Raw genomic sequence first — 16119 nt, 5'->3', positions numbered from 1 at the left:
GTAGGTTTGGGTGCGCTGCCTAGGGCCGGGGGCCACCAGTTGTCGTTCCAGGCAGAGGGGGATGATCCCAGGATGAGGACTTCCGTCTTGTCAGAATTTAGTTTTAAACGGCTGTTCTTCATCCACTCTGCTACATCTTTCATCCCTGTGTGTAGGTTGGTTTTAGCGGTGTTTGGGTCTTTGGTGAGGGAGAGGATCAGCTGTGTATCGTCAGCATAGGAGATGATGTTGAGCTTGTGTTGGCGCGCAATAGATGCGAGGGGGCTCATGTAGACGTTGAAGAGAGTGGGGCTGAGCGATGATCCTTGTGGTACGCCGCAGATGACTTCAGTGGCCTCTGATCTGAAAGGGGGGAGGCGGACTCTCTGAGTTCTTCCGGAGAGGAACGAGATGATCCAGTCCAATGCTTTTCCTTGAATTCCAATGTTGCTGAGGCGTTTTATGAGGGTGCTATGACAGACTGTTTCGAATGCTGCGGAGAGGTCCAGTAGGATGAGGGCAGCTGTTTCTCCGTTGTCAAGTAGTGTTCGAATGTCGTCTGTGGCTGCGATGAGGGCGGTCTCGGTGCTGTGTTTGGCTCGGAAGCCGGACTGTGAGGGGTCAAGGGAGCCGTTAGACTCGAGGAAGGCGGCAAGCTGATTGTTGACGGTTTTCTCAATGACTTTGGCGGGGAATGGGAGGAGCAAAATGGGGCGGTAGTTCTTAAGTTCGGTGGGGTCTGCTGTGGGTTTCTTCAGGAGGGTGCTGAGTTCGGCATGTTTCTAGCTTTCCGGGAAGGTAGTGGTGTTGAGGGAGCAGTTGATGATGTCTCGGAGATGGGGTGCGATGATGGAGTCGGCTTTGTTGAAGATGTGGTGGGGGCATGGGTCGGTTGGCGATCCGGAGTGGATGGAGTTCATCAAGCGGATGGTGTCTTCAGTGCTGATTGGGTTCCAGGCGCAAAGGTTAGTGGTAGGGTTCTTCGGTTCGGAGGTAAGGGGTGTGGATTGGTCGCCGAAGCTGTTATGTATGTCAGTGATTTTGCTGTGGAAGAATGAGGCTAGAGAGTCGCAGAGGTCTTGAGAGGGAGTGATGTCGTTGGTGCCGGCGCTGGGATTGGTAAACTCTCTGACGATGTTGAAGAGTTCCTTGCTGTTGTGGGCGTTGTTGTCGAGTCGATCCTTAAATGCTGATTTCTTTGTGGATCGTATCAGCTGATGGTGTTCGCGGGTGGCTTTCTTGAGGGCGGTCATGTTGTCTGTGGTTGGGTTTTTACGCCAGGTTTTCTCGAGGGTGCGGCAGGTCTTTTTGGATTTCTTAAGGTCGTCATTGAACCAGGGGGCTTTTTTGCTACCTGGCTTGTTTTGATGGTTTTTCAATGGTGCTAATTCATCAGCGATGTGGGCGATCCATTGTGTGAGGTTGATGGCTGCTTGATTTGGGTCCAATGATTTAGCGGGAGGGTTTTGGTATAGCGATGTGGTGAGCTGGTCGGTGGTAACTTTGTTCCAGTTTCTACGGGGGATTTGCTGTGGGTGGTGGTGGGTCGTGGTCTTTCTGAGGTTGAAGTGGACGCAGCTGTGGTCCGTCCAATGGAGTCCTGTGGTGTGATTGAAGGAAATGTGCTTGCTGGAAGAGAAGATTGGGTCGAGCATGTGTCCGGCGTAGTGGGTGGGGGTGTTTACCAGTTGTTTGAGTCCGAGATTGGCGATGTTGTCCAGAAGGGTGGTGGTGTTGCTGTCGTTGTTCTTTTCCAGGTGGAAGTTGAGGTCCCCTAGTAGAATGTAGTCCTCGGAGGGGAGGGCGTGTGGGCTGATGAAGTCGGTGATGTCTTTGCTGAATTGTGTGCGGGGTCCTGGTGGTCTGTAGATGAGGGTGCCTCTGAGTGTGGTCTTAGGGTCCGTGTGAATCTGGAAATGAAGGTGTTCGGCGGCTGCGAGGTTGTCGTCGGAACTAGTTGTGAGCCGGATGGTGTTCTTATGGACGATGGCTATGCCTCCTCCTGTTTGGTTGATGCGGTCCTTTCGAATGATTTTGTAACCGTCCGGGATAGCTATGGCGATGTCGGGCGCTGATGAGGCATTCATCCAGGTTTCTGTAAGAAAGGCGACGTCCAGCGTTGTGGTGTTTAGAAGGTTCCATAGTTCAGTGGCGTGTTTGTGGACCAAACGGGTGTTAAGCAGGATGCACTTCAGGTGGTTAGTGTCGGAGCTCTGTTTGGCGTTTGTGGATTTAGTGTGGGTCCTGATGCAGTCGAACTTGCAGGAGTGGCAGGTGAAGGGTCCATGGGTGTGTCCAGGGGCGGCTTGGTGGCAGATTGGGAAACGGACGGAGTTGAGTGCAGAGAGGGTTGCGGCACCGTACGTAATGCGGGTGGGGAGGACTTTGCGCGGACCAGGGGGCCTGGCGCTGGGTGCGGTCCAGGCGCGGACGGGCGTAGACGGGCTTACCTTTGGCGCGCATAGGGCACGGCCGCTGCGCGTGAATGCTGCGTCCAGGTACATCTGTCATAAGTGGATGGTGGAGGGGGGGCGGAGCGAGGGAGGAGCAGCTGGGAGGCGGGAGCGAGGTGGAGAGGCGGGCTAGGAGGCACAACAACAAGATGACAGCAAAACAAAAGCGAAACAGTATGAGATTGGGGCACAATGTGGAATATCGCTATGATATGGGCAGTGGCACCGGCACAATCAGGCACAAATAATTTTAACAAGCAATGCGAGCGATGCACAATTAATTATTAGTTGCAGTGAGCATTATAGCGCTACGATAATGTGAGCAATGCACAATTAATTAGCAGCAGTGACCAGTATAGCGCTACAATACGAGAAATGCGAGCAATGTATAATTAATTAGCAGCAGTGACCAGTATAGCGCTGCGATACCAAGATTGACCAGGGAGCGTGAGGAGCGACCGCTTCTGAACGAAACAACAAGAGAGAAGAGAGATAAAACGGAGCAAAGTAGAAGAAAAGGAGGAGAGCAAATCAGATACAAAGAGAAAGCAGCCATGATGTGAAGAAGAGAGCATTAAGAAGAGAGAAGTAGAATGAAAGGATGTGGAGGACAAGACAGAGGAAAAAAGCAGACGAATGATAAAATGGAGACACAGCTAATCACTGCTAGAGAGTGATAGTAAAGAGCCAAGATCAAGGGGAGAGAGAGCAGAGCATGGATAAAAGTGAAGAGAAAAAAGGGCAGGGCTAGAATGAATAGAGGGCAAATCAGAAATACAGGGTCTGACAAAGATGATAGGAAACAATTAGAGAGGTGAGAGGATAGTCTCTTAGAGCAAAGACTTTGGGGACAGACAACAGATCAAGGTTAGAAGAGACTGAGGCAGTGAAAGTGTTGAAAGTGGGGCTCACCAGAGAAAGACGTGAGCGGTGGCCTCCTTGGCAAACTTTTCAGCACCTGCGCATCTTTTTTTTACAAATTAAGCACTGAATTCTCTAGCGGTGGAAATTAGGAAGAGACTGAACTGCTACAACTACAGGCACCAAGGGCCGGCGTTAGCAGTGGCAGCGCCTGGTGGGACAATGTTTGCTGTGCCCACCCAATGACCTCCTTCTCCATGGATTCCCTCACTTCCACCCTCAAACAGCGCCCCTCATCTCACCATAGCCCCTCACTCACATATATTTAATTTGTTTTATAGTGCTACTCACATCATTTTATGGTGTCAGAGCGCTTGACATCACACACATATTCTACACAGACGATCATAAATGTGTAAATCAGTGTATAGGAAATGCCACATTAGACAATGAGGACCACAAAGTTTCGGAGCCACATGTCATCCATACAGGTAGGCAATATATTTTAAGAGCGCTGGGTCTGGAGAAGGACAAACTCGGGATTTAACCCCTTCGACGCTCATGACGGAGCAGTTCTGTCATGAGCGCCGGTTGGGCTGTGCTTATGACGGAAACGTTCCGTCATGCCCACGCCTGTTCTTAAGAACGTTCAGCACAGCGCGAAAATTCTGGCCGCGTTTATGTGGTTAAAAAGTAACTCATTGGTTATTTATGGTGGCCTTTACTAATAAGAATTTATTTCCACCCAAACAAACCCCTTTTAGGATTAGGATAATGAAAGAATGCTACAAACAAATCAGTCTAACTCAAGGGTACTCCCAAACACTTTCCAGGGCACCAAACGTTTGCCTGTTATGTAATCAAGGGCCGCATTGATGGTAGGTGGGGGTGGGGGGTGCCAAGCATGTATATATAAAGGCTGAATTGCATATTATGAAGCAAGAAAACCCGGGATCAATGCCGGCTTCCCCACAAGATGAATTCTCTAAACTGTAGTGTTTTCCATGTATAATAGGAACCCTGGCCACTCAAATGGTAAACATAACACTGCCTTGCCTCTTAGATCATTGTTTGCAGTGTTGCCAGCGTGGAGGGGAAGCTTGCATGTGTTTAAATGTATCTTTGCAAGCTTCTGCATGTTAATGAAATACACTTTTTCATTTTGATGGGACAATCAGATTTTTACAGCTGCACCATGTCTTTAAAAAGGAAGATGTTGATGAATTAAAGTGGTGCAAGAAACCTTAATGACTTGCTTTAACTTCAGTGAAGCTGTAAATAAATGTGTGCCCCTTTATTTAATGTTTCTCAGCTTTAGTGCTGAGTCCAGAAACAGCAGTCCAGTGCTCCTGATGACCAAGGGGCGCATGTAAAGGCCAGGAGGGCCGCATGTGTCCCCCACTGCCCCCCCGCACCCCCTGGCCGTACTTTGACTATCACTGTTCTAACTTATACCATGCAGGTTGCATGTAGGTCCTTGACCATAGTTCATTGCTCACTGTGCTCTATTTGGGTTGTAACCTGTGAATTGCAGGTAAGAAATCGGATCTCTGTAACAAAAGCAGTCACCCCCTGAGCTCTACGTAATGCATAATTCTGTGATGAAACTAGGACCTGCCGACTTTCAGGAGAATTCTCAAGACCTGGTTGTTCGAGCAGTAGTAGCTCCCCCCAACCATCAGTGCCTTGAGACCCTCACGGGTGAGTAGTGTGCTCTACAAATGATTGATTGATTGATTGATTGATTGATTGATTGATTGACAGTGCTCTACAGCAGGCACACTAACCCTTTTCTTTAATTTATGATGAGCCAAGCTACCACTAGAAAAAGCTCAGATCTCCCTCCAGCAGGAAGATGAATCATTTGCGTTATCTTTAAAAAAAATTTGTTGTGTGACAACTGCAGGACAAACAAGGAACTCTGCAGCTGGTGCTTTTAAACCCATCAGGTATTTCTAAACACAGAGCTCGGTACCGGTGCAGCGGCACCGGTCGCACCAACCTGTAGCTGGCCTTGCGGACATCACACTCAGGATCTGCAAGAAATGCATGAAGTATGGAAACGCTCAGCTCCCTGGTCTCACTTCAAAACAATTTTAAAAGGACAATTGCGGGCCTCCTTTTTACAGCCACCATTTATTAAAGCACTTTACTAAATTTGACTAAATCGCCATGTTCAAGGATCGCCAGAGTCACAACTCATTAAAGCCACTCTACTAAAACTCAGTGAAAGCAGTGTGCTTGGCTTCTATTGGGCAGAGCGATGTTGGGCACATTCAGTAAAAATGGAAAAAGTCTGGATTCACTGGAGGCTGCAGACCTCATCAGATACATCTGGAAAGCCTGGCCTATGTGTTATCCTGCTGTGACAGTCTGTATAAACAATGAACAATATTAACCACATCTTTGAGGAGGATGGAGGTCAGACCTTGTGCCTCAGAAGGATGCTTGAACAGCTCGGACATGCAACTGGCCAGTGGATTTCTAAAGTTTATAAAAGCAGTGCCAGGTACGTTGAAGTCTGAAATTGCTTCAAGAAAGCTTTATCAGTAAATGGAGGCCAGCTTGTATAAGAAGTCCTGCCTGTCTTCATGACATGCTTAGTTAGGTAGAGTCTGTTGGGCGGAACATGACAACTTCTTTGCCGAGGTTCTGAGTAGGAAGAAAGCATTCCAGATGTTATCAGTTAGTGTTTCATGAGAATGAGATTCTGTTGACAATAATTTTTATTATTGTAAGGTTTTTATCGAGGTTTTATCTGTGTTATCTTATATGTGTTTGCAACTGTGACATGTATAACTCTTTTTTTTAAAAATATGGAATAAATATATGACTTGGAGCAATATGTATCATCTACCTGATTTGCGATTCAGAAATAGGGTTGTTTTAGGAATCGCTATTTCAGAATCGCAAATAGGGTTGTATGTACAAATTCAAAAAATGTTTGCGAATTCTTAGTATTCCTTAATTGCAGTTAGCAAATTGCGAATCGCAATTAAGGAATACTTTCCCATTCATTTCTATGGGCCAGGAGGCCCATAGGAATGAATGGGAAGGTATTCTCAATTTGCGATTCGCAATTTGAGAATCGCTAATTGACAATCATTTCAAGGGTGCAGGGGTGTCCAAAGGACACCCTGTTAAACCCCTGAAATAAGCATGGGTACACATGTGGCGCACATACATGCCCTAAGGACATGTGTGTGTGTCACATGGCACTTTGAAAAATTGCAAAAATGTGCATTTTTCAAGGAATTCGCAAATTACCACCAACTTGAAGTTGGTGGTAATTTGCGATTCCTTAAGGACAATTTGCATTTTTTTTGCTTCATACATTGCATTTAAGGAATCACTAAATTTGCGATTCCTTAAATGCAATTGCAAAATAAGGAATCGCAAATTTAGCGATTCCTTGTTTTGCACCAGATTTTCCTTAATACATACCATTTGGCAAATTCGCATTCGCAAACGCCAAACTTCTGCGAATTTCAGCGTTTGCAAATGCGAATTTACTCAATACATATGGCCCGTAGTTACTGGAACAAAAAAAATTGGCAAAAGTCCTCACTCGCATACTTTCTGTGTTTTCGTGTAATTCACATACAGCCATATTGATCAAACTACTTAAATCACAAGAGCGCAACAAACGTTTGCACATTGCTGTAACAAAAGGAGACCTGCTTCGTGTCCATTAGCACAACACTACCCAAAAGAAGAATAGACCAGAGTGCTGGCCCATTTCCCTCTGGACAAGACAAGGATCAATCCTAGATGGTTGTAGAGTGCCCCTACAGACTGATAGCCCCAGGATTAAGGCATTCTTGGGGATGCTGCCATGTACTAACTTTTCTCACCTGTAATTGCTCTAAACCACACCAGAGCCTTTGTCATCTGGTATGTTAGACATGTTTCTATGGCTTGCATTCTGCTGCTAGTGTGGCTTAGCAACACTGTCCATGTCTGGTAGTTCTCACCCTGATTTTGTGGATTCTATTGTAGACAGGTCTCTCGTTGGGCTGATGATGCAGGACTTCAGTAGTTTGCAACAGGTTTTTTCAAATTAATTAAGCATGAATGCTGGCTTCTGTGAGCTATAACAGTTGTTTACGCCAGAACCTATAACAAGGGAGAGGACCTTTTGCAACCTTTATAGCCAGAGGCAGAATACCAATAATGCTGTCATAACAGATGACCCCTTGAGGGTAAAATAAAGAAGAGAACTAAAGAAGGAGAAACAGAAAGGCAAGTGCTACAATGTTGAAGCAGAGAGCATATACAGCCATTATTGGCCTGAGCCGCTTCTTAGTTGTCATTGGAGCGCCCAGCATTCCAATGTTCTAATAATAAGTAGAAATTCCAAGATCGATGGCTTATGGAGTTTAATTCTTTGAATAGGTATCGTCAAGTTTCCGGCTAAAATAGATTAGTTGTTGTCTGGGTTAATTGTTTTGTCCACTGTTCAGCATTGTGCATTGAACTGCTAATGGTGTTTGGGAACCATGATCAGTATTGGTTGTGGTTGGATGGAAAGATAATGTTCAATGTGTTCTGTTGATGATTAGTTGGTGTCTTAAATATTGGGACAGGCTTTTGCTGTTGGTTGGGTGTTCTCTAGTGGACAAGTTGCATTCTTTCAGGCACCGTTTACCTCCTGCCTTGTCATTTTCCATTTGCATTTTCCAAAGACTGCCTCCTTGTTTCCAAGGCTTCATTCAGATCCAAATACACATGTGTGATGTGTCTCCTTGCTGAGCCCAGGCACAGCCCTTGCTTCTTGGACGCCCACGGGCAGCAACCGCGCTCTACAAATACCGTTACAATTACAATTACAATCTTGGGATTAAAGGCCATCCCCATCGGTGTGACTCACAGACCAAAGGTCACCAGACCTACCAGGATCTGTAGTTTGCAGGCAGCCCTGGAAAGCAACCATTGTCAGTGGGAGTGTGGAGTTGGCAAGTATCAAGATTAGCTTGATGTCAATGAACACCTGCATTGTTCTTGGTCCATTGCTCTTGTGCTAATGGCTTTGTGATCCCTGTCATAGAGACTCAAAAGCAGCCATTATCCTCTCGCCTTCACAAGTGTCTGCGTTTCCCATAAAGACTAAGTCACTCATATGATGTATCGTGCCTTGTGTTACGACCTTCTATAGTACCCTCTGCCTGAAGTGGCGTGATGCCTTTAAGATGTGCCGGGAATCAAGCGCAGCCCGGTATTCATCAATTTCCCATTGTCCTTTGTCCTAGCTGGCGATTGTCCATTGATGTAACTGGGATGCTGATTCATCCTCTGCCCTCGGCTTTGTTGCTTGCCCCACGGGGCACGAAGCTTGTGAATTGGAGTCCCCAGCGAAGCATGATTCACTGTTGACAATAGTATCTTGAGGCTTTCTTTGACAGATGTCCCTTTAGGGAGAGACAAATTGCCAAGGAACTTCAACTTTTCCTGGAAATTCACGCCCTGAATACTGCGCCTTCTTCTGTGTAAAATGCTTTACAGCTCTTTAAAAGTTTTATTAATTTTGTGAATATGTCAACTCCTGGATTTCAAGGTCATGAAATAGTAGCCGCACTACAATGAAAATCCAGTCATGCTGCTGCTTTGAGGATTGCAGGAGCCATATCAGAATGTTTGACGCCTCAACAGGGACGGTAAACGCTTTATAAATGCAATTATATTCCCCATGTTCGACTAATTTTCTGATTTGTTACGTTTGCCTCGAATTGTAAAGCGCTCTGATATCCTTCGGGATCAAGTTCGCGCTATATAAAACTTTATAAATAAATAAATAAACGTGTTTATTGAGAAACAACCAGATTAGAGGATGGTTTACAACCAGTCATATATTCGTAGAGACCCAAATATTTACACATATTAAAATTCTGAGAACACCCCTACACTCCACCCTCTTCAGTTCACACAAATAATTTCCAAATGTAATGTGAGGGTTCCCCCTCTTCATTATTTATCATAGTGTGCCCTGACTCCATTATGGGTCTTTTTAGGCACTAATACTACAAATCTAATGCTCTAGGTCTGGTTGAGCTTGTTATTCATAATCAGATGGTCAATAAGCGGCTGAATAGTTGCTTGGCATTTATGACATTGGTTATCCAGGTCACACATTATCTTTACCATGGGTAGTACTTTCCAAAGTTTCAAGTGCTATCTATGAAGTGTGTGGACTTCTTACTTTTTCCAGTTTGCAGCCATGAGCTGTTTTGCAGCTGTTAGAAAGTGTGGCTCAAGTGTTCTCGTGCTCACCTTTCGTCCCAGCCATGAAACCGGGAGATTGCTCCACCTATTAAAGTCTTGCCTAAAACTCTCTTTCTAGTGCTGAGTAGTAGGCAGGCACCATCTTTGACACGGATGGGTAATATTGATTCCTAAATATTTAATGTGAGACATGGCAAACTTAAATGGAAATTCACCTTTTAGTTCCACAATGTCTGCGTGGTAAGCGTCAAATTGAGTATTTACGATTTATCGTTAATTATATATAATGGTACTACTTTTTCAAAGCATTGTAGCTGTCGTGTCACCGCGCCAGTCATTTTTTGGGTAGGGAGAGTATCAAGAGGACATTGTTGGCAAAACAGCAGAGTTTGTGGTGCTCTCCCCAAATTGAAGCCCATCTATGTCCCTGTGTCCAGGTCCTCTCTCAGCATCGCTACCAGTGGCTCTGTGGAAACCACAAAGAGAAGTGGGGACATGGTCTCTCTCTGCAGCTCCATTGTGATATATTTGTCCCCATTTACTATAATGCATCCAGTGGGAACTTTATCATTTGATTTCGTCAAATTAATTTGCCAAAACCCTAGTAAAGATCTTGGCATCTAGATTTAGCAAACCTATGCATGTATAGGTCTCACATTCTGCAGATCACTTCCCCGGTTTGGTACCCACAGTCACATCTGCTTCTCACATAGGGCTAGAGACCACCAGACCAACGCTGAATGTTATAAACACTTTTGTTAGGTAGGGCGCTAGGGTGCCACTTAGGGTTTTGTAAAATACAACAGCCCAGCCATCAGGGACGGGTGATTTTCCTATTTTAAGTACTTTTATTGTCATTAGGACTCCTGGAGTTTCTATTGACCTGTCCAGGTATTCCCTTTGTGCGGATGATAGTTATAGGTATTGTTCCCCTTCCTCTTCATTTACATTCTACTAGTGTAGAGTCACTCATAGAACTCTCTAAAGGCTTCCACCTTTCCCTTCCCATCATGTAGGGGTTGCCCGTGGGTGTTTCTTATCGCTGTTAAGAATGCATGGTTAAGCATGGTATTTCACTGGTGTACTGGGAGTTTTCCTGTCTTATTCCTCAAGGTGCAGTATCTCTGCTGAGTTTGTAACAGTAGGGTCTCTGCTTTGTCAGTGGTGATAATACTTAGCTGCTCCTTGAGTCTATTAATCTTCCTCACTCACCCCAGGGATGTGTACTGTTTGTTGACTAACTCTTCCTATCATAGCTGTAATTACATTTTGCCCATTTTTAAGACTCCTTCCCTTATATTTTGCACCTCTATTGTTCTAAGAGTCCCTCACATGCTTGCTTAATGCGTGCCATTTTGCGGCAATGGTGTTGTGTCATTTACATGAAGCTTTGTAGATGATCTCACAGTTCCTAAAGGTTTGCAGGATCTCGTTTATTTTTTGTTGTTCCCATTCACCTCAGACCACACAGAACAAATGAGCGTACCAAAGCCCGATGATGGAAGAGACGTATGCTGTTGACTTGGGACCAAGGGCAACGCCCTGCCTACAGGTACCGAGTCTGGCTCGGATGTCACTAACCCCAGAATAAAGGGGGAGAGGTTACTCTCCCACACGGCCCGGGTAAGCCTGTCGACTATTATCGTTGGCCTGTCGGGGGAACTGGAGATGCCCAACATAGTCAGAAGAGTACCAAGGAGGCATAATCATAGGACCCACAAATTATTTTAAAGATAATTAAATAATTGTTTCACTCCATAACAATCTCACCCAACTAAGCCCTGTCTTTTTGCTGCCCAGAGTTCTACACAAATCCATCTTGGATGTCTCAAAAAGCAAGGCCAACCAGTCAGAGTGCAAGGTGGGTGTGGGATATATATCTTTTACATATTTGCCTCCTAGCTAACAGTATAGCATAAAATAGGAAGGATCTAGCAAAACCTGTGATTTCCTTAGATAAACCAAAAATTATCACGGCCAGATTTATTTGGATTGGAAGGCCTAAAATATCCACCACAGAATTTCCTACTCCTTCCCAGAAATCTTCAATAGCCGGGCAGTCTTTAAACATATGTACATCTGTGGCTCCTGCCAGACCGCATTTTCTACAGCTGACTGGAGGCCCCCTCAACATTTTAGTCAACCTCAGCGGAGATAGGTAGGCCCGGTGTGCGGTGAACAATTCTTCGGCCAGTTTGAATTCTCCGTCTACAGCCTCCTCGATGGTCCAGTACCAGAAAGAAACCGCCTTCCTCCCAACTGGTCTTTCCACTAACTGATGTTCCAAGATGTTACAGCTACCGATGGGGGTTTTCAGGGGTTAGGCCCAGCTCTGCAGCTGAATGTACCTAAACCTTGCAATAATATAACATGAGAGATGAGGGCATAGCACGTGTGCACTAGTCACAATTTTAGATTATATACAATGTTTGATGTTGACGCTCTACTCTCAGCAGTCCACCGCTAAAGGCGACCTTTACAATAAACAAATGATTTAAGTGAAAGGAGCATCTTCCCAGTATTCCCAATTATATCAGTCCATAATTGACAAATGGCCAGAGAACAATCGACAGGCCAGGTTCCAGGTTGAGGCGCCATTATCCTATAAATAATACCACGATTCGGAGAAATTTATGAATTTGTTGTACACAGAATTCATATATTGCCGTGCCCAGTAGTATTGAATGTCAGGATCCTGGGTCATTGAACATAGAATGAAGATAGGCAGGATTGTACTCAATTAAGTTGTTTAAATGTGTGTCGATGTAATTGTATGGATTAGTGCCGATATGTATTTTTTTCTTGCAGCCCTGATGACGTCCAGCAATGGACTAAATGCTTAGGCTGTCAAGGACTGCTGTATATTGAATATAATTTTGTTTTTCTGTGCATTCTGGAATTGAATTGAAAAGATTTTTTCTACAAACCGGAATCTCGCCTGTCGATTGTTCTTTGGACATTTGTCCAATATGGACTGATATATTTGGGGATACTGGGAATACGCTCCTTAAGGGTGATTCATTTGGACTTAAACCTCATGATACTCACTTAAACCTCATGATACTCATGAAATAAGCATACCCTCGTGAGCCAAGTCCCCACACACCCTTAAACCAGCTGCTCTAAGAGGTAATGCCAACCTATCCTTTAGGCACTCTGGTGTGCCTGGTGAGTCCCAAAGCGGGTCAAACTAGAAAAGTAATTAAGACCTGCAAGGCGCTTGAGACTAGCCCATGTTCTGGCCATTGCCTGGAGAACTTTCAGCTTGACCTTATTGAAGAATTTAGGTTCTCCAAATTCAAACAGGAATCCCTCCTCAGATAGGCTAGCACCCTTTAGCATTGCAGAGAACATGGCCCCCACCTCTGTGCTTGCTGAGTTTTTAACAGCATCCTGGAATGTGACAACTGGAAAGCCCATACATAATATTGCAAGTCGGGCAAAGCAAATCTACCCATCTCCCTCCTATGCCTCAGCTTCTTCCAGGCGATTCTATGGACCTAAATGCCCAGACAAATAAGTTGATAGCCTGCTAGAACTTGTCAATAGCCGGTTTGCCAAAATGCAGGGGGATAGAATAGAAAAGGAAGGTTATCTTAGGGAGTACCACCATCTTAACCAAATTGAGCCTCCCAAGAATGGTTAAAGGAAGATGGGCCAAAAAGTTCATCAGTTTCTGGCACTCCCTTGAGACAGTCTCCAAATTAACCTCTGTAATCCTGGCAATATCCTGGACTATTCTGACCCCCAGATACTACACATACTACGCTTTGTAAGAGGCTGGGGCCCCTCAAGATTCCATGTCATGACCTCGTAACCCGATACCGCCTGAAGTCTTGTGCCAATCTGATTACAGGGGGGAAGGTTGTAGCAAGGTCCACAGAGAGATTCAAAATATTATCTGCATACGGGGCCATCTTCCTCTCCCAAGCACCAGGCTTAAAAGGCAAAATGCTTGGCACCTCTCTCAGAAGCTGAGCAAAAGGCTTGTTGTATGGGTCAAAGCAGAGAGGAGAAAGAGGGCAGCCCTGCCTAGTCCCCCTGGTGATCTTTAAAGTTCTGGTCAGGTTGCCATTAACCAAAAGTCTGGCTGACGGCTCTGGATAAATCAACTGGATAGCTCGACAAAACTACCTGCCCAAAAATAAATTTCTGCATGACTGTCAACAGGTAAACCCAATTAACCTTGTAGAAAGCCTTAGTGGCATCGAGTTACATGGCTGCGAGAGGAAGTGAGTGAGTAGAGGCGATATCTATTGCACCTATGAAATCATAGGTGAGGTCTAACAAAGCCCTTCTGATCAGAATGAAGAATGTCACCTGCCACGAAGCCCAGGCTAGCCTCCAGGATCCCAGCAAAGATTTTGTAGTCTGCATTCAACAGCGAGATGGGTCTATAAGACCCAAAACTCGCTGGATTCTTACCAGGTTTCAAAATCAGGATGATTGTGGCTTCACCGCAAGAACCTGGGAGCTTAATGCCATCAGATAAGATCTCATTAAATAGTTGTGTCAAGGCTGGAACTATCGCCTCGCCCAGAGATCTATAGCGCTCATAGGGCCCTGCAGCTTTGCCTCTTTTACAGGCAAAAATTGCCTTTTTCACCTTTTACTGCATGATGTCCTGCTCTAGATCTTACTGCTGCATAGAGCTCAGGGGGTTACGAAGCCTGTTGAACTTGGCCTTCCATGCCAACAGCTTACCTGCCCCTTCCCCATACTCGAAAAGGGCAAGCTTGCTTGCCTCCCATCTACTCATAAACCTAGTTCAGAGAATGGTGTCCAACTGCTCCCTTAACTTGCTGAGTTTGGCAAGATCCTCGTGCTGCCCCTCCAGACTGACCACTCTATTCAGATCCAACTGTACTGCCTTCATTTCCGCCTCCTTCAGTGCCACCTCCACTCTGTATTTTTTATTCCTAAAATTCACCCTACTTGTAATTAGGCCCCTTAGAAAAGCCTTTAGGGACTCCCAGACCACAGCATCATAGCAGAGTCTAGATTTACCTTCAGAAAATGTTCAGTCTCATGAGAAAGCTAGGACATCTCTTCTGCCTCGAGAAGCAAAGTTCGATCTAAAGTCCAGGCTCTGGGATGCTGGGTCTACACCAAGTCGAGATCCATCGATATCCCTGAATGATCAGACAGATGCAGAGTCAGGTATCCGATGTCCTTGATCTTGTCCCTCAAACAATGCCGGTCAGTTTGATTAATACAATACAATAACAATCCACAAGTAAAGGCTTTTTGGCTTTAATATATGTGTTTTAATATGTCTTTTAAGTGCTATAAAATGAAGGTAAATGTCTTGCTTTGCTCATACAGTCAGCTGAAAAATACTGAACTTAGGGGCATATTTAAAGCCCCTATCGCCAACACAGCATCACCTTTCTCAATGTTGTGGTGGTGCCATGGGCTTCACCTTATTCACAAGGCAGCGTTAAGCCACTTAATGTGACTTAATGTCGCCTTGTGAATGAGGCACCCTTTCACGCTATACTTAACATGAAAGGGGTGGACAATGGGTATTGTGTTGGGCCTTCCACCGCGATACCCGTTGATTTTGACGCTGCCCAATATTTACTGCAGTGGCGTAAGTATGAGGCAGCACCAAAATTAAGACCAGGGAAAACCCGCAAAACGCCAATAATTGTTTATGTGCAGGATGTGTCCCTTCCTGCTCATAAACAATCATTAAAAAAATTACGTTTTGAAACTTCTATGTATGCTGAATAAGGCAACTCACATAAAAGTTTCAATACGCTATCTCAGATTGGGTATGTGCAGGAACGCAGACACCCTTGCACAGTGGTAAAATGGTGCCTTTGTTGGCTGTAGGGGTCTAAATTAGCGCCAAAGCAGGGGAAACGGAAGACTGCACCGTATTCATGTAAATATGGTGCAACACTGGGTTTGAGATGTGGTGGAGCACGGCATTTAGCCAGAGAAGCTAACGCAGTGCTCCGCCACTTCTTTATAAATATGCCCCTTTGTGTGTGTGTGTAAATCACCTTCCTCCATTCTTCATTCCTTTAGCTGAAGAATTGTGTATTTTTGCTGCTTGGCATTCATGGCATCAGTAGGTAGGAGGTAAAACATTCCTGCTAGATGGCCTTGCTATAAGCTTTGGTTTCTGCACACATAGTAAAATGTACAATGGACTACTGCTTCCTAAGGCTTCAATGATAGCAGTGTATTCAGCGGATGTTGCACCACAAACTCCTCGGTGGGAGGGCTCCCACCATCTCCATAAATATGCTATGGAGAAAAAGGTACACACGCTCAATCTTAGCAGGGAGGAGCAGAGATAGAAACAAGATCTGAACAACTTTTTAAAATGTCAGCATCTTTCAAGTGTTTACCGCTGTCATCGGTAATGCTAACAATTTTAGAGTTTTGAGATTTAACCTTTAGATAATTAGCAAGCAGTTTTCCTGTTGAACTTAACATTGATTTTTATAACTCACCAGATGCTTTTTTGGAGTCTTCTTCGTTGGATGTAAAATACTCATGTTCAAGTTGTTTAATTGATGGAAATAAACGTGAAGGTTCCTTAAAAGCTTTTTTTTCATTTTATCCACTACATGATCAATAATAAAAGTTTGAC

Source organism: Lissotriton vulgaris, chromosome 2_1 (assembly GCF_964263255.1).
Source record: "Lissotriton vulgaris chromosome 2_1, aLisVul1.2, whole genome shotgun sequence".
NCBI lineage: Eukaryota > Metazoa > Chordata > Amphibia > Caudata > Salamandridae > Lissotriton > Lissotriton vulgaris.
Note: the sequence above shows the minus strand (reverse complement) of the source record.